Below are 19,273 nucleotides of genomic sequence, written 5' to 3'. Positions count from 1 at the left end.
GGGGCAATCTGTCCTCCAGAAGAGTAAATGGACCACTGCAGAAAAAGCAGTGATAGATTGCCATCCACCACTTCTTATGATAAAAAGAGACCATTGCTAATGTATGTGTTTAAACCTCCTCTTCTGATTGTGAAGCCCATGCTCTTCTAATTCCAGATGATCTCCATACCAGTTAGTCACTGCCCAAAGGAAAAACCTCTTGACATGGTCAGATGCACTTTGCTCTGTACTTTGGTCACATATGTTCCATGGTATGACACTGGATTAAGTGGAACAGGTTCAGGGTTTCAGCCCAGGAGCAGATTAAATCCTGCCTTTACACCAGACATCCAGAAAGCAGAAACAAATTTGATGTGTGGAATAACATTGAGGGATTTGTCAGGATAAGAAAGGAAAAACCTATGCATTCCAGAATGTATTCCTTTTTTTCTTAATGCATAGCAATTCTATGGAATACATGGCTATAATTTAAGTAAAAAGGTTACCAAATCTTTACCCGCCGTTGATACCGAAATCCATGGATGCTCGAGCCCTGTGATATACAATGGGTAGCAAAATGGTGCCCCTGATATAAAATGGCACAATCAAGGTTTGCTTTTTGGAGTTTTAAAAAATCCGTGGATGGTTAAATCGATGGCTACAGAGGACCACTATGCCACTCTAAAGAGATAAGAATTTGTACTTTCCCTACGTGACCCACCTTTAAACTCAGCCTTAAAAATGGAACCCATTTTCAATATTTTCTCTATTTTTAAAGATTGATATGTCACACAGCCTTCAATTGCAGTATTTCCAAAAGAGCATACACATTAGAGTTTATCAAACAGGAGGAATTTCTCTTAAATTCAAATGAAAAGAAAGTGGGGCCAGAACGCATTCACTTAAAGTTGCTAGTTTCGCACAATTACATGAATACGCATTGCATTCGAACTGGCTCCCCATTGCCTGAAAATAGCATGCCATTGCCCAAATTTGCGTGTGGCAGTCTATCACGCAATAATGTGAAACCACATGATTGTGTCTGGACTGACTTCCCATTGCCCGAATTTGTGTATAGTGGGTTATCACGCAATAACATTAAACCCCATGATTGCATTCAGATTGCCATCGGATTATACTTCCAATTCCCCTTGTCTGATAAACTCCATTAAGAGTAGGGAGTTTAAAAGATATAACATGACATCTTTCTTTCCATCTCTTTCTCTACAAGGTTTCTCCTCCTTTCTCTTTCATTCTTTTTTCCCATTCTCTAATTTTATTTCTCTTAATGGATTTAAAAGAGAAGGGAACAGTCATGATGGATGTAACCCTCCTTGGGGCAAAGGATTATTCAGTTGTGGGGAACAGCCAACTGACTCAGGGTCCACATTTTAAATCAAATCTTCCAGCCCAGGGCCTTTCTGAATTGTTGTACTCCAGTTCCAATTGCCCTGAGCCAGCATAGTTGACTCGAGAGGATGGGAGTTGTAATCCAACAGAAGAAGGCTGCCTTATTTTTTTTTTTCCCCCTTTAAAAAGTGGATGAAGGAGGATCTATATCACTCAGAACACTTTTTACCTCCTGGAGTAATCTCAATAATAATAATAATAATAATAATGGGATATTGGCATGTCTGTGCTTAAAGTTCCAGCTGATTTTGGTCCATGTCTCAAAACTCAAAACACACAACTGAAGTCATCTAACAATATCTGAAATAAGAGCTAATCTTGCTACAGGTAGTAAATTGCCAGGATAATATAAAGAATTGTAAAGATTGTGTTATCACGTTGTATTATCATTACTTATTACAAGCTACGATAAACAAATCACTTTATTATATTGTATCAGTTATTGTTTCAATTTAATGTCTGCAAGTCACACTCTCTCAGCCTCAGAGGATGGCAAACCCCCTCTGACCAAATCTTGCCAAGAAAAACCCGTGATCGGATCGCCTTAGCGTCGACATAGGTCGGAAATGACTTGAAAGAGCACAACAACAACAACAACAACAACAACAATGTAGAAATGTAATAAATCCACTAGTATTTTGGCACCAGACTCTGTCAGATCTTGGACCTTGGAAGCTAAGCAGGGTCAGCCCTGGTTAGCACTTGGATGGAAGACCACCAACAAATACCAGGTGCCGTAGACTATATTTCAGAGGGAGGAACTGGCAAAAACACCTCTGAGTATTCCTTGCCGAAGAAAACCCTAAGAAATTCATGGGGTTGATGTAAGTCGATAGGTGACTTGAAGGCACATGTGTCTTTTCCAATCCATGTGCTCTGACCCATCTGTCTGCTCTCATTTCCCTCCCTGTATGAGTATGTGTGTGTGTGTGTTTACACAACCTGACAAATGATTTTTTTTTTTAAAAAAAATTCTTGTCTCTAATGAAACAGGCTATACTCCACAAATACTTTGGCCACAACAAGTCTGTTTGTCATTTAATTTAAACAGGTTCCATTTCTTTGTCTGAAGTGCAAATAAATACATGCAAGGTAACATATTTATGTGCAAATCAGCAAAGCATCAATTGTACTTCCTTGGGCAAAAACAAACCAAGAGAAGTAAATAGACGCATTCGTTTCCATGTAAGGATGCTTAGTACATCAGCCAAAGAAGGCTGACAGTTGCTTGACTGCCATTGATAGATGGATACCCATTTTACAGACAGCCTCAGATCAATACAGGGAATAGCCACTGGTTGATATCAAAGCCCACTGGACTTTGATGGAGTGACTCCAGATCACATTATGGAAATTGAACGATCGTGACTTTTGTACGTCTGTTTCAAAACAACACTGTGCGATCTGCTTTCTGTGCTGCAGTTAAATTTGCCGCTATCTACTATGCAGAGAAAAACCAACATAACAAAGCCTTGCAACAGTTACTAGAGAAAGTCAAAGAAGAAAATGGCAAGGCAGGTTTAAGGCTGAACATTAAGAGAATTAAAATAATTACCATGGAGGATCTACACAAATTCAATAGAGATGATGAGAAAATTGAAATAGTTAAAAACTATATCTGGTCAGTCAATCATTGACCAGAATGGAAATTGCAGTCAAGAAATCGGGAGAAAATTAGGAGGACTGGGAAGGACAGCTGTGAAAGAACTAGACAAGATCCTCAAGTGCAAAGATAGGCAACTGAACACTAACGGGAGGATTGTTCAAGCATTTGTGTTTTCTATCGTGACGTATGGATGTGAGAGCTGGATAATGAAGAAAGCTGATAGAAAGATGTTGGGTAAAATGTCCCTTTAAGATGTTATGAAATAATTATATTGCTCTAAATGGCAAGGAACACCAGGTGTCAATCCTTCGTTGTTAGTAATGTGTATAAGCACTCTGAAACCCAGAGCAGGTGTGGGTTGAGGAGAGTGGATTGGAAAGAGGAGTTGGTGTGTTAGTTTGGATTGCAAATATATCAGACAGTGTATGTTGACAGAGGTCAGAACTTCTGTTGTATGTATTGCACATACTGCAACAGGAAAATAAAAGCCACCAAAGACTTTGGAAGAAGTCAACTGTGTCTGTGTCTCATTTCAGGTTAGTCAGTGCCTTGTTACCAAATATTGCAAAAATGCATACTGGGTTGTGGTTCTGCACTCTGCTGTGTGTGAGCTAGTGTTGAGGTCAAGCACCTTGAACAGTACTGAACATTGGCACCTATTTTTTTTGGGGGGGGGAGGGGTTGCCACTGTGCACCTGCCGTACACAGAGGAGACCCAACAAAACAAAATAAATTCATTTGGGATGTGGTGCTGGACAAGAGCCCTGCAGATACCATGGATGGCTAACAAGACAAAATGGGTCCTGGAATAAATCGGATCTGAGCTCTTCGTAGAAGCCAGGATGACTAAATTGAGGCTGTCATAATTTGGCCACATCATGAGAGCCCATGACTCCTTAGAAAAGATGATAATGCTTAGAAAGACATAGAGCAGTCGAAAGAGAGGAAGACCACATACCAGCTGGAAAGACTCAAGCTGCATCCACACTGCAGAAATGATCCAGGTTGACACTGCTTTAACTGCCATGGCTCAATGCTATGCAATTCTGGTAACTAGTTTTGTGAGATATTTGGTGCTCTTGACAAGCTACAAAACCCAGGATTCCACAGCATTGATCCGTGGGAGTTAAACTGGTGTCACCCTGGATTATTTCTGCAGTGCAGATGCAGCTTCAATCAAAGAGACCACGGCCCTAAATCTGCAGGAACTGAGCAGGTTTGCTGAGGACAAGGTGCCTTGGAGATGTCTCATTCACAGGGGTGCCAGAGGTTGAAGTCGACTTGAGGGCAGATAGGAACAATAAATATGTGCATGCCAAGAGACTAAAGCAAAACCCATGTTATTGATTTTCTTTAAATTAGATGTATGCATTGGGATGTTAACAGCTTTTCTAAAATGCACAAAGCAGCTCAGATACTTCCAATGGAGAATTTGGATTCTCTGGGTATTTTCACACCTGAGATAACTACAACCGCATCGTAGTAAATCCTGTTAAGTCCAGTGGGGCTCTCTCAAGAATGCATGGAAAGTATCTCAGCCTAATGGTGTTTAAATTGGGGAGGAACTCAACATAAAACTGACTTTGGCCTGTTACAGACTGCCAAAATAAAGCTGCTTCGGGTCTCTTTGGAGGTATGCTGTTTAAATGATGCACGCATCCTAAGAATCCAGAAGCTGCACCAAAGCTGCACTCCAGTGCTTAGGAATGGAGTGTGGCTTTGGCGCAACCTCCGGACTCTTAGGACCCATGCATCATTTAAATAGCATACCTCCAAAGAGACCCGAAGCAGCTTTATTTTGGCAGTCTGTAACAGGCCCTCGACTTCAACATCCATTTGATTTCTTTCCCCCATTTAGCCTGATTATTATGGCAGACCCACCTGGCATTAAATGCTGGTGGTTCAAATGCACTTTGAGCCATTTCTGGTTTAATGGGGATTCAAATCTCAACTTTTGAACACATTACCTGAAAGTGAACCTCACTGATTTTATCCAAATTAATGAATGTTTGCTGCATTTGGGATGGACATCGCAGGACATAGCTGGGTGCAGCTGGTGGCTTCCGTCTCTGTGAGACAGTGAATACGCTCTGAATTTAAGCCCGAACTTTAAAGGACCAATCCAAGGGGCTAAACCTATTTGGAATATGGGGTGTACACCACACTGGGTAGCTCCTTTACAGTTCAGACTAAAACCCAGAGCAGATTCCCTTGACCCCCTGATATCAAAGCCTCCAGCTCTATGTGGATTACATTTTTAAAAGGTGTAATGCTCTATCTGTTTAAATGGGAGTAAGCTCTGCTGAGCAAATGGGACTTATACTGGGACTTATACACACAACTGTGACATTAATGTACCAACCCTTGTTTGGTTGTATCCTGTGTAGATTTGGCTAAGTAGTTAGCCATGCCAGTGTGGTGTAGCATTTTGTGCATTCTGAGAAACTAGGGTTCAAATCCCTACTCCACCATGGACACCCACTGGATGACTCTGAGCAAGTCACACTCTCTCAGCCTCAGAGGAAGGCAATGGTGAACCTCTTCTGAAGAAATTGTGCCAGGAAAACCCTAGGTAGGATCGCCATAGAGGGCCAGCATGGGGTAGTGGTTCCGATGCTGAACTATGAGTCTAGATACCCGGGTTTGAATCCCCACTCAGCCATGGAAACCTAGTGGGTGACCTTGGGCATGTCATACCCTTTCAGCCTCAGAGAGAGAAAAGGCAAACTCCCGCTGAAGAAATTTTGCCAAGAAAAACCCGTGAAAGGTTCACCATAAGGTAATCACTAGTCAGAAATGACTTGAAGGCACACAGCAGCAGGATTGTCATAAACTGATCAAACCCCTAGCTAGAAGTGATGCTGGCGCTGTTGTAATTTCGAGGATTAAAGAAAAGCTTGGAAAAGTTACCATTCTGGACTGCAACTCCCATGCTGCATGCTGGTTGGGGGGGGGGGATATTTAGAGCCCAAAGGGGAAGCATTTCCAAGCTCTGGGTTCAAAGGGTGATGTGATGTTAGATACCAGGTGCAAGGAAGGAATCCTAAGAGAGTTCTTACTATCTTCATAGCTGGTTTTTTCAGCTTCTCCCAGGCATCTTGAAGGCCATGAATCTTTGATCCAGCCAGAACTTTTCTTATTGCTTCTAAACAGCCCTGAATTATTATTTTTTTAAAATGCAAATCCGTTCAACAAAATCCTAAGGAGCAAAATAGAACAAACCGAACTTGTTGTTGTTGTTGTTGTGTGCCTTCAAGTCATTTCTGACTTAAGGCAATCCTAAGGTGAACCTATCATGGAGTTTTCTTGGCAAGTTTCTCCAGAGGGGGGTTGCCCTTGCCATCCTTTGTAGCTGAGAGAGTATGGCTTACCCAAGGTCACCCAGTGGGTTTCCAAGGCCAAGCTGGGATTCGATTCCTGATCTCCAGAGTCATAATCCGACACCACTACACCATGTTGCTCCAAAACCCACTATACTCATTCAAATCCCAGCTACAAAATATTTTTCAGCCATCTCCCATTCTCTTGTCTTCCACTAAAACAGGCTCAAGCTAAGGCTTTGGTAAACCTCCATACCTTGCTCTCTGTTCCTCCCGGAAAGATGAGAACCTCACCAGACACATGACAACTCCAAGCACATGCGTCCAAAAACGCATCCAGAGAGAGAAATTAGAATTATTCTATGCCAAAACGGATGAGACTTCCACCGCACTATGTCGAAATCCCCCCTGCTTAAGTAATATGCTAAAAAAAAAAATTGAACATTTGCTTTTCTGTCTTTCTCATCTTCTTTTTTTGCCTTTTTAATGGGTGCTGCATGATATTGGAACCAGCTGTCCAAATACTGATGTGGGAGAGAAGAGGCCCGTACCCCATCACTGGAATAGTTTAACCCATTAAAAGATGCTTGGCGTTTAGAGAAGCTGTCGCCTTTCCAAATTTATTTTTAGGAATCGATTCTGCCAACCCTGCTGGCTGAATCTGGGTTGGCTCCTTTGCGAGTCCTAAATCGTTCTGTCCGAACCTTCAGCCTTCTTCAACCAATGTCCATAAATAAAGGGATGGGATTTATTTGATGGGATTTTGGGCTGAGAGTTAGGTGCATTGACCGAAGTCAATGTCAAAAATATTCCTTTGGCCCTCTTTTCTTTCCAAGCTGCATGGCTAGGGCCTTCTTACACACAAACAGAAACACACAACCCTGCAGCCTGTTATGTGTTTAAACCAAAAGGCTTGGCCTTAACCGGATTGTGGATGGTCCTTGGCTCTCCTTCAGATGGCTTGTCCTCTGTTACAGGAGAGTTACAGAAATTGGTGGTCTTTACACCAGTATTCACTTCCTATTTGGCAAAGGTGCATCTACACCATAGAAAGAATGCAGTGACACCACTTTAACTGCCACGGTTCCATCCTACAGAATTTTGGGATTTGCAGTTTGGTGAGGCATCCTGTCTGCTGAAGGGCTGAACCCCTGAACCTATTACATCTAACCCAGAGTCATTGCTATACCCTGGGAAGATATGTGGCCATAATACAGTGCCTCTGAGCATGTCAAGAGGTTTTCCCCATGGACAATAACTAACTGGTACAAGATGATCTGGAGTTAGAAGGAACGTGGGTCTCAAGATTAGAAGGAGTGAGAAGGAAATCATTGGGCTTACCCAAGTTGATTAAGATGCAGCCACACGGTATAAAGACTACAGTTTGACACCACTTTAATTGCCAGAGCGCCATCCTATAGGGTCCTGGGATTTGTAGTTTTGTGAGGCGCCAGCACTCTTTGGCAGTAAAGACTAAAAACCTGGCAAAACTACAGCTATAGAGCCAGTATGGTATAGTGGTTTGAGTGCTGGACTATACCTCTGGAGACCAGGGTTCGAATCCCAACTCAGCCATGGAAACCCACTGGGTGACCTTGAGCAAGTCACACTCTCTCAGCCTCAGAGGAGGGCCACAGCAAACCCTCCTCTGAAGAAGCATGCCAACAAAACCCCATGATAGCATCAACTCAGGTTTGCCATAAGTCCAAAATGACTTGGAGGCACACAACACCACCAACAACAGATGCCAGCCACAGCTGCTGGCAAAACGTTGGGCATAAACTTCTAGGACATGACCACGTAGCTCGAGAAACCCACAAAAAACTAACCACAAAACTGCAAATCTCAGGATTCCATCAGCTGAAGCTGTGGCGCAGAAAGTGGTGTCAAAAGTGCATTATGTCTCCAGTGTAGATGCCCCCTATCTAGCTTGGATGGAAGCCCAAGTCCATGTGTGGATGTGTGCATGGAAGGCAGCAATGTGTCGGAAAGCAGACGTGAGTCACATACCAACACACAACCCTGTGTGACTAGCAAAGCTGTTGGTCTTCCACGCCAGATCCCGATCCCCACATATTACACACTTTGGCCAGTCTTTTCCAGACTGACCTCCCAATGCCATTGAAAGCAAGTCAGTTTGCACATGTCACTGCATTCCCACACAACCTTCCCTAACCCAACCAGGGCAAGCAGAGCCAAACCCTCCCTTTGGGCTTTCTCTTTATTGAGTCAACCTTTGGAAGAGCATCACCTTGAAATCCTTTTGCAAGGGTGGGGGGGGGGGGTATTTATTTGTATATTTATAACAAAATTTGCAAAAAGAAAAAATCCTTCCTCCTTCCTTATCTTTCCCTCCTTTCCTCTTCCAAAAATCTCCAAAATCCTGACCTAGAAGAGGTTCAAAACAAAAACAAAAAACCAACGGGGGGGGGGGGGGAGGGAGAGGGAAAGATAACTATCAAAATCATGCAGAAGAGATCTGCCTTACCTTTCCAGACCCAGAAGAGAAGATCCAGAGATTCCCAAGATCAGCAGTATCTCTCTCTCCACTTTCAACCTCCCTTCAGAGAAAGTGAACCACTGCAGTCCAGTCTGGAGAAAGTCCACCTGGGGAAGTTCCTTTTCCCCCCAGAAAAAAATTAATTTCAATAAAATCAAGGGAGTGCTTCCCTCCTTGCAGCTGCCAGGATGAGACAGCCTTCCTTGCAAGTTGTTCTTTCCTTTGCAAAATAAAAACAAAAATCCCCCATATACCAAAGATATGAATTTCCAAGCCCTGTCCTCAGTGAGGACTAACACCTTGAAACTGGGGACCAAGTCCTTGGCTTCCCATCTCCAACCTCATTTTGGCTACGAAGCCATTTCTTGCAAGCAGGGAAAAACACACATATATATTAAAAAGCTAAGGAGAGGCTGGGATTTTTTGGAAAGGAGCAAAAAGATAAAACAGAATGAGAAATGGACGGGGGGGGGGGGGGGTTTGGTCTTTTTTTGGGAAGAGCTGATGAAGCTCAAGAGGATGGAGATCAAAGAGAATCCCCCAAAGCACCCGATGCCTTTGCTTTGGAAGGGAAGGATGCTCAAGGCAAAGTTACACAGAAGGGATCTCTTGCTTTTTGTCTCGCAGGGGGAAAATGCCCAGGTTTTGGCTGGAGCATCCCTCTGCAAAGGGAGACTGCGGGAGGCAGAGAGGAGGACCAGGCAATGGGATGAGCCTCCAGCCAATGGCTTTGCATAGCAGGGGAAGGAGAGCCAATGAGGAGGGAGGGGAGGCGGGATTTAATCCTGACAGCTCTTTAAATCAAAGTTCTCTCTGGCTGCCTGAAGGATCTGAAAAGGCTCTTGAGGTCTAGAGCCTTGGGTAGCCTGGCTGGAGGAGAAAGAGTGATCTAGTGGTCCCCAAACTGTGCCCTGTAAGAGATTTTGGATTTCAGCCCCCAGAATCTCAGAAGGGGCAACAGAGGCTGAATAGCCATCTGTCAGGGGTGCTTTGGTTGTGAGTTCCATTTGGTTATTTGTTTTCGCACAAGGTCCTCTTATGATGAATGAAGTGGTTTTAAAATGTGTGCATTATACCCAGTCGACTGTCTTGTAATTTAATTATTTATTTATTTTACTGTGCTGGCTATTTGCCATAATAAGAGAAATGAAATGATTGTGAGTTCCTGCTCAGCAGAATGGGGTTGGACTGGACAGCCCTTTGGGGGTCTCTTCCAACTCTAGGGTTCTATTATTCTATGGCAGAGGCTTCTGGGAGCTGAAGTCCAAAATCTCTTCAAGGGCACAGTTTGGGGACCATTGTTGTTGTTGCTGCTGCTTTGCAAACTGCTGATGTCCAAACAGTAGATTGAAAACCACTGTTGCCCTCTTGAAGTCAAAGATATAGCCGTGAACAGTGTGAGTCTGTAGAATTAGTCGGTAGAGAGATTGTTGTATACTAGTTAGTATTATTTTAGAGATATTTTAATCATGCAATGTGGTTGTTTGGGATTGTACGCCTCTTGGCAGGTTTTTATTCTTTTCTCCTCCTCATTTTATTGACCCTTACTATGTAAAGCGCTGTGCAAACTTTACAGCGCTCTATAAATAAATGTTAATATTAATAATAATAATAGAACTTTTAGCACCTTTGAAACTCACTGAAAGAAAGAAGGTGGCGACATGAGCTTTCATAGACTTTGCTCTACTTCCAAATGCATCTGAGGATGTACACTGAAGTCTATGAAAGCTCATGCTGCCAACTTCTTTCAGTCTGTAAAGAGATCCTGTAGCACCTTTGAGACTAAGGACTTTATCACACTGGGAAATCGGAGAGCAATCAGGGGTTTAAACTGTGATAATCCCGTAAAAATTGCGTGATCACAATAAAAGAAAGAAGACAGTATAAGCTTTTTGTAGACTTTGGTCTACTTCCAAATGCATCTGAGGATGTAGACTGAAGTCTTTGAAAGCTCATGCTGTCCACCTCTTTTTTTCAGTCTGTAGAGAGATCTTGTAGCACCTTTGAGACTCACTGAAAGAAAGAAGGTAGCAGCATGACCTTTTGTAGACTTCAGTCTACTTCCTCAGCCCAAAAGCATCTGAGGAAGTAGACTGAAGTCTACAAAAACTCCTGCTGCCGAATTCTTTCTTTCCGTCAGTCTCAAAGGTGCTACAAGATCCTTCCTGAACTCAGTTTGCAGCACCTGAAAGAAGCTTTAGGGCGAAGGAGGGGAAGTAAGAAGAAGAGCGTGAAACTGGGACCTTTGAAAAGCAGCTTTAAAAAGTGAGATGATGGATGGTTCCTCAGAAATGGCCTTGCCAAACTGGAACAAGCAGAGGGTGTGAGTGGGGAATTGAACCCTGGTCCCTTGGAGTCTGAGGGCCAAAACACACTGCAGAAATAATCCAGTTTGAGACTGCTTTAACTGCCCTGGCTCAGTGCTAGGGAATCCTGGGAATTGTAGTTTGTCGTGGCACCAGAGCTCTCTGCCAGAAAAGGTGTAATGTCTCACAAAACTATAGTTTGCAGAATTCCCTAACATTGATCCAGGGCAGTTAAAGCGGTCTCAAACTGGATTATTTCTGCAATGTGTTTTGGACCTTAGTCGTTGTTGAATGCTACACATAACCACCACATTTTATTGCAAGTTCCACCTGGACAGCTTCCATGGGTGCATCCAGATTGCACAATGACAACCTTCTAACTGCCATGGCACCATTTTATGGAGTTTTGGGATTTTTACTCTGACAAAGGACTTAAGAATTGTCTGGTGCCCATCTTTGAATGACAGCATTAGATCATTCTTGGAGAGCATTTGAAGTCTCTTGCAAACTTAACAAGTCCCAGAATTTTCTAGGGTGGAATCAAGCCAAAGTGGTATGAAACTGATATAATGATGTGGTGTAGATACATCCCATTTAATGAAAGTCACATCCCTCCAGCAGCAGCTACCTCTGGGGGTCAGAGCTGTGGCTTCTGGACAGTCTCTTCAGGATTTGGAGCAGCTGCTGCTGGATGAGAAAGGGAGGCAATGCCCTTTCTTACTTGTCCAGCAGCAACACCAGTCAAACTGGGAGTTCTGCCCCACCTGGTGTACACCCCCATTTTGGTGTACAACCCTCTCTGCACCTTCTTAGTGATGCCTCAGCAACTAATTTTGAACTCAGTTTGCAGCAATTGAAGCAAGCGGAACACAAAGGGGTAAAGTGGGAGGAGGAGAGGGAAACTAGGACATTTTAAAAGCAGCTGAAAAAGTGGGAGAGCAGAGGATTAATCAGGGCTGTCTTTGCTGAATCAGGACAGTTGGAGGGTATTCGATTGCCCTGTTGAATAGACAGTGCAATATTGAAACAGCAGCCAATATTGCACTGTCTATGTATGAAGCAAAAATGGTGTAGAGCTGCAAGGGGAGGCTGGAATAGAAAGCTTTACAGCAAGCCTGGGAAGTTAGAAGATATGATTTTACATATCTTTGCTTACCTAAAAGGATTTCCAGGCAGATGGCTAGCAGGTTGCCTCCTCCTCCACCTCCTCCTTCTTGGTGTTTAGGCATGAGATGTGTTGTTCTGTCTTTGTGGCACTCACTTTCCGAAGGGAAAAACAAGCAGCAATGAGAGAGAGGTGTACATTCCAGAATAGCTGGGCTGGAACAGCCGTGGGAGCACAGAACCTCATAGGGTTCCAAATCAGGGTTGAATTCAATCTGTGCAAAGTGCGTTGCTGAATTTTAAATTTTGAAGTAAGCTTCTGCCTCAGCCGCAGATAACATTGTTTGCTGCTGCTCTACGCCTGTGCTCATGAGCAAACCGGGATTCAATTGAGGTGGTGGTTCTCTTTTCATTGGCCCTCGATATTGGGCTAAAGCCAAAAGGAATAAACTGTGCTGAGTTTATATTTAAAGCTAACCTTCCCAAGACTTAGTCTGGGTGGAGTTCAGCCTGGGACTTAAGCGTATGAGAAATAGAACTGAGTAGTTTGCAATGTTCATATTCATCTATAGCAATGATTCCCAAACTCTAGCCTTCCAGGCGTTTTGAACTTTGAAACCCAGAATCGGAGACCATTAGCCAAGATGGCTGAGGTTTCTGAAAGCTGAAGCCCAAAGCACCTGGAGGACCACAGTTTGGGAACCATTTATCTAGTGGTTGTTGTGACATTATTACACACAAGTGTCGATTGCATAATGGTAGCCAGTGCAGTCGCATCACTAGGGTTGGCATCACCTGGTGTGGTAACTCAAAGTGTCAAACACACCCCCATTGACCTCCTCGCATACCACACCACACAGAATCCTTAGGAATGTTTTTGTATTAATGTTACTCATATCATAATTCCCATATATCACTGAATGTAATAGTAATACTTGTGACATAAACAACTTGCAAAATTAAAAGTATGCCTTTATATTGCAATATCATATGCAGAACTTATATGTATTTACACACACACACACAGTTGCATGTGGTTAAAGTGAAAATTTTAAGAGAATTTTTAAAACAAAATTAAAAAAAAATTAAATTTAAAAATTTAAAAACTTGGGGCCTCTCCTTTCTCCTCCCATTGAGCCTCAGCCCACTCCCACCCATTTCTGCAAAAAAGCCGATGTTTGAGGGGAACTGGTGTCACTCCCACTTAGCACCCCCACAGCCCCCCAAGCCCTCTAGTGATGCCGCTGAGCCAGTGGAGTGACTGTTGGGCCACATCTCAATGTGCACAGATGGCACATCAAGACACTACTTAGGAGATGCCTGATGCACATCAGAAACATCCCATATGCATCAGGAGTGCCCAATGTGTGTGTGTGGCAAGTGTCTAATGTGCCCTACAGGTTTCTGATGCTCATAAGGAGTGTCCAGTGTGCCTCAGAAGCATGCCTGACCACAATTGCCAGAGTTTGGGTGTGCATCTTCACAGTTCACTAAGGACTGAAACATACTGGCCCAAAGGGGTGCCATGGCACTGCAGCAGGTGCACACCACGGCTGCACTCTGACTTTTTTCCAGCACAAAAGAGGCAGCAAAATGCTGCTCCTTCCTGCGTCAGAAAATGGCAGCTTTTCTGCCGCACCTGAACCTTGTTGGTACTCCTGCAGCATGTGGAATATGAACTCTGCGCCACCAAAGCACCACAATGCTACCCAATGCTGGTCGGGCGGGCATCAAGGCAGGTGACATCTGTACACCATTCCCCCTTGCTTCTGGGAAGCCAGTGTATTGTGCCAGTCTGTACCAGCCCTAACAGAGGTTTATTGCATTTCTGCAACATAGCTACAGATTTGTTAAGTTATGAAACATTGATGGTGGTTAAGAATCTCAGTCATTATTTTCTACATTAGCATTAGAGAATGGATCAACAACACCACTGTATCTAGAAAGCTACAACCAGATTATTTTTCTTTGCAGAGAGCCTAGCCACTTTGGATGCATGTTAGACTTGGCCTGAAGCCATTATTTGCTTGCTACCTTTCAATATACATAACCCCTTTTCCACACACTGCCATCAAAAACTCTCTCTTCTGTCTTCTTTGACCCTCAGCTTCATGCGCATCTCTTCATGTCTAGCATCTCTCTCTCTCTCTCTCTCTCTCTCTCTCTCTCTCTCATTCCTCTTTCCCTTCACCTTCTGCTGGCTGTGACTTTGTCTCTTACTTCAGGCAAATTGCCAGAATGAGTCTGCTCACTTTTCATCCATCTCTTTCTTGTCCAATGCTCTATCACTTTTTCAATTTTGAGACCGGACTATAGCTCCCCAGTAGCTACTTTAACTTTGCAAGCAAAAGGCTGAAGACTGTACTTCTTGTATTAAATAATAGTTTTCATCTCCCCCCCAAAAAAGTACATACTTCAGCCTTTTACATGCAAAGTACAAGCAACTATCAGAGACTTGCAGTCACATCTAAAAAGGGAAAGTGACAGAGCAGCGAGTGAGAAAATAAAGAGTTTTTTTAAGTAATTGTTTTCAATAGGGAACCAACAGTAATGGTTTGAGTGTAAGAGTAGGGAGACCAGGGTTTGAATCCATATTGAGCCATGGAAACCCATTGGGTGACATCTCAGCCTCGGAGGAAGAAAATGGGAAACCTCCTTTGAATAAATATTACCAAGAAAACCTTAGGAGAGGGTCACTTAGTAGAAGATAGCTTCTGATGACCGATGGTGAGGGACTTCTATGTTGGTGACAATGTGTCAATCTTTTCTGAGTTTTAGTACAAACTTAAATTTATCCAAGGTGCTGAGTCCTTTCCCTGATTGGCTCAGCTTTTTAGATAGATGTTTTAAAGCTCAAACTAAAAACCAGCACAGATCTCCTGCCCCGCCAACATGGAAACCATCAGACCCTACTTCTTCTGATGGTGGGGGAAAGCCACTGTGTCATTGCACAGCCTTTGCTTTCAATGTAGAAAGGCCTAGATTCAGTCTCCAGCATAAAGTGGTGTCTTCAAATGTTAACGAAGAAGATAATGGCTGAGATTCGAAATAATCATGTTTCATACCAGGTAACAGAAAAGTCCTCTTCTTTATCCCAATAAAAATATTACCAAACAGAACAGGCAATGCAAACCTAAAGGGAATAATAGTTTTCACTGTTGTAAAAAGGCTTGCAATGTTTTCTCTTTCTCTCTCTCTCTCTCTCTCTCTCACTCTCTCTCTCTCTTTGCCTACTCTTGGGATCTTCTTGTTCTTCCTCAGCTTAGCTCCGGAACTCAGGAGCATCACTTTGGAGACTACAGTTCCCAGAATCCCAGAGCATGAGTGCAATTCTTCTCTAGATTACTTCTTGAAATAAACAATAATTCCAGCCATTTACTGTTTCCTCCACACAAAATGTTTTTCCTCTGGGGGAAAGAAAAAAAAACACATACACACACACAAATACAAAGTTTGTACAGAGTAAGTCCTGAAGTGTGTCTAACAGTGTAACACTCAAACCATTGCACCATCTTGGCCCTCTTCTGAAATCCAGTTTGGAAAAACAAAACAAAACTATTTTCTTGTGCCGTCCTCTGTCACTTTTCTCTTTTGCATTGGGGCTGTGCATCTCTGGGAGCTAGCATCTACTTTTCAGGCAAAAGGCTGAAGAGTGTACTTCTCAATCTATAAAAATGAAAACTATTTTGCCTTTTGCTTGCAAAGTCAAACTAGAGACTGGGGAGCTACAGTCCCATCTCAAAAGAGAAAAGTGACAGAGCAGTAGGTGAGAAAGAGATGGATGAAAAGCAAATAGACATATTCTGCCAATTTGTCTGTAAGGAAGAGACAAAGTCCTGAACTGTGGAGATTCTCATTAGTCTGAGTTTCTTCTTATCTGGGTTTTCTGACACTCAAGAAACATATTTTGGGACTATTTTTTGAACCTCTCCTTGTCTCCTGGAGTTGCAGAAATGTTCTTTCTATCCCTATCCCTGAGCCAGCATGACTAGGCTAGCGGGAGATTTGGCACATTATAATCCAAAAGGTTCTACTCTTTCTCTCCTGCCTTTTCCTCTCATTCCACTGACCTTCTTGAACATTTCTTCAGGTAATTTTAGCAATTCTCTTCCTATCGTGCAATGTTCAAAGACTATTTGTAATTCAGGGCTGATTCTGTGCAAAATTCATACACAGTGGTGTGCCTTTCAGAGAGAGAGTCACCCACTGGGTTTCCATGACCAAGCAGGGAATCTATGCAAATATAATAATAATAATAATAATAATAATAATGTAAAGTCGAAGGCTTTCATGGCTGGCATCCATAGTTTTTTGTGGGTTTTTCGGGCTATGTGGCCATGTTCTAGCAGAGTTTCTTTCCAACGTTTCGCCAGCATCTGTGGCTAGCATCTTCAGAGGATGCTTTGCCTGGAAAAATTGAGTGTATATGTACTGTGTATACACAGAACAAGACACATGCAAATCACTCCTGCATTCCCAGGCTCACACAGTATATATACACCCAATTTTTTCCAGGCAAAGCATTCTCTGAAGATGCCAGCCACAGATGCTGGCGAAACGTCAGGAAAAAACTTTTCTGGAACGTGGTCACATAGCCCGAACCCCCCCCAAAAAACTAATAATAATAATAATAATAATAATAATAATAATAATTCCTGCACAGAAAAAGTAATTTTCTGTGCAGAAAATTCCCCTTTCTATACAAATCACACAGATGTGAATTTTGTGCAGAACAATACTCCAGGTATTGCATTTTCTGTGTAGGAAACAGCTTCTTCTGTGGAGGGTGTAATATTTCTGCATAGAAATACTGCTTGCTGGTCAGAAAATGCTGTTTTCTGTACAAAACAACCATATGTAAAATGTAAAAAAAAACCAACCATATGTAAGTCCTAAACTGTGAAGAATTTTATTAGTCCAGGATTCTTCTTGTAAGGGTTTCATAACTCTATCTATCTATCTATCTATCTATCTATCTATCTATCTATCTATCTATCTACCTACCTACCTACCTACCTATCTATCCATCTATCATCTATCTACATTCTTTAAAAATGTTATCAAACTTTAAATTGCATTTTTTGGTCTTTTTGTAGCCTTTTCTGAAAACCTTGTCCTAAGGTAGCAGACAAACAATATAAGTAAGTAAATTAATAACATTGCAGTCCTGTGCATGTTTATTCAGAAGTAAGCTTCAGTACGTTCTGTCTGTAATCATTATATTCTGTCTGTATCAGGGATGAGGAACATTTCACCTTGCAAATCTTCATAGAATCACAGAGTTGTAGAGTTGAAAGACGTCACAAGGGCTATCTTCTTCAACCTCCTGCCATGCAGCAAAACACAGCTACAGTATTTCCAAAAGATGGCCATCCAACCTTGTTTAAAAAGCCTCCCTCTGATGCAGCCTATTCTGCTGTCGAATGGGTCTTGTTGTTGTTGCTGTAGCCTTTAAATCATTTACAACTAAGGTAAACCCATCATAAGGTTTTCTTGGAGAAATTTGTTCAGAGGGGTTTGCATTGCCTTCCTTTGACACTGAGAGAGAGTAACTTGCCCAGAGTCATTCAGTGGGCTTCCACGGCTGAGCTGGGATTCGAACCCTGGTCTCCAGAGTCCTAGTCCAACGCTCAAACCACTACATCATGCTGGCTCTCTTATCCTCATGAAGTTCTTCCTAATGTTTAGTTGGAATCTCTTTTATTATTATTTGAATCCACTGGCGCAGGGTGTACCCTTTTGACTTACAAAAAATAAGCCGCTTTAACTTCTACTTTTATGCCCTTTTGGATATTTGAAAATAACTATCAGATTTCTTTTTTTAAAATTTTTATAATTTTATGTATTTTATATATAAAATAGCTACCAGATTTCTTTATTATTGCTTCTCCCAGGCAAACAGACCCAACACACTTCACCTTCAACAATTGTGCTACTCTTTTACTGGCCCTGAGGAGGTATTTTTGCACACTGCAGATTTCACTCATGGTTATCTGTTAGAATCCTGTAGTATTCTACCAGATGTATTCTACTGTGGATGCTGGGGGGGGATGGGTTGCGCTTCGCATAGCTTGTAGAGATGGTGATATGGAGTACTAGGCTGGACCAGGTGTGAGTTATCTAGTGTCCTTGGGAAGCTGGCCTGCAGAGACTTGGAATGCAGTTTCGTTTCTCAGGGGATAGGGATGGAGGATGGGAACTAGTGCTGGGAAGGAGGGGTCCTGTTGCACGGGCTTTTGCTGGGGGTGGAGTGCTTTGGCTTGTGTGGGGGGGGAAACTTATGCATTGCTTTGGCTGGGAGGGGTCAGTCTCAGCTTAGAAGCTAGGTGATGTGACATCTCTGATCTTGGAACCTTCAATAAAGTTCTGTTGTTTCAATAAACAAGCTGACTGATTGATTGTCCAGGATTCTGGTCCTCACTGTGACATTATCCCACATCATGGACCTTGTCGTCCGTGGGGCTCGGGAACATTTGATGGTCACTGGGTTTTGTAATCTTGAAGCTACAGGCAGCATTTTTTCACAAGTGCTGTTCTGCATGAACCTGAAGAAGAGTCCTCCTGGGGAAATGTGGAACAGATTCCATGAAAGCAACGCAGACGTCAGAATGCCACCTACAAAGGCTCAGATTGTGATCCCAAATTCCGTTTGAAGCAGAATTTCTCAGTGGCCCTCTTGAGATCGAAAGAATTCATGCACTTGTCCTTCCCGTCCAGACCTTTCAAACGCCAAGCTTTCATCCTCGGCTGTCCAACAGGTTGTTGATTCTTTTGCCTTTTGCATCACACTCTGCCCAGCCAGATCCTTTTCAAAATTATTAATGGCTAGCTTCTGGCTAAATGCAAAGGTCTCTCTGACATGCTGCTCCTGCTTTCATGCGTTAGCTACATTTTTCACTGGCGATCATTCCTTCCTCCTCATCTTTTTCTGGCAGAGACAGATGCCTTCTCGATGAAGTTTTCAAACAATTTTCCTCTGGCTTTTCTGATGCATCAGTCAAGTGTTGAAGGTTGTAATCCTTCTTCCTCTCATCTTGTTTGAATGTTG

The 19,273-nt window shown here is 42.7% G+C and overlaps 1 protein-coding gene across 9 annotated transcripts in view; it reads right to left on the bottom strand.

The window, feature by feature from the left end:
* LOC149310106 (pituitary adenylate cyclase-activating polypeptide type I receptor-like) overlaps nt 1-12,449 on the bottom strand; it is a 130,281-nt gene extending 117,832 nt beyond the window's left edge. For 8 of the 9 annotated variants that reach the window (XM_089533708.1, XM_089533707.1, XM_089533713.1 and 5 more), the window contains exon 1: nt 8,804-9,452. The gene's annotated coding sequence lies outside the window, so the exon portion shown is untranslated. Of the gene's footprint in view, nt 1-8,803; nt 9,453-12,277 lie in introns of those variants that run through there. The other variant, XM_089533710.1, reaches the window with a different exon arrangement.
* Nucleotides 12,450-19,273: the final 6,824 nt, after the last annotated feature.

Source organism: Sceloporus occidentalis, unplaced genomic scaffold (genome assembly GCF_023333645.1).
Source record: "Sceloporus occidentalis isolate IW3139 unplaced genomic scaffold, rSceOcc1.0.p SCAF_7, whole genome shotgun sequence".
In the NCBI taxonomy this organism is placed as follows: domain Eukaryota; kingdom Metazoa; phylum Chordata; class Lepidosauria; order Squamata; family Phrynosomatidae; genus Sceloporus; species Sceloporus occidentalis.
This window is presented reverse-complemented; position numbering and strand designations above follow the sequence as displayed.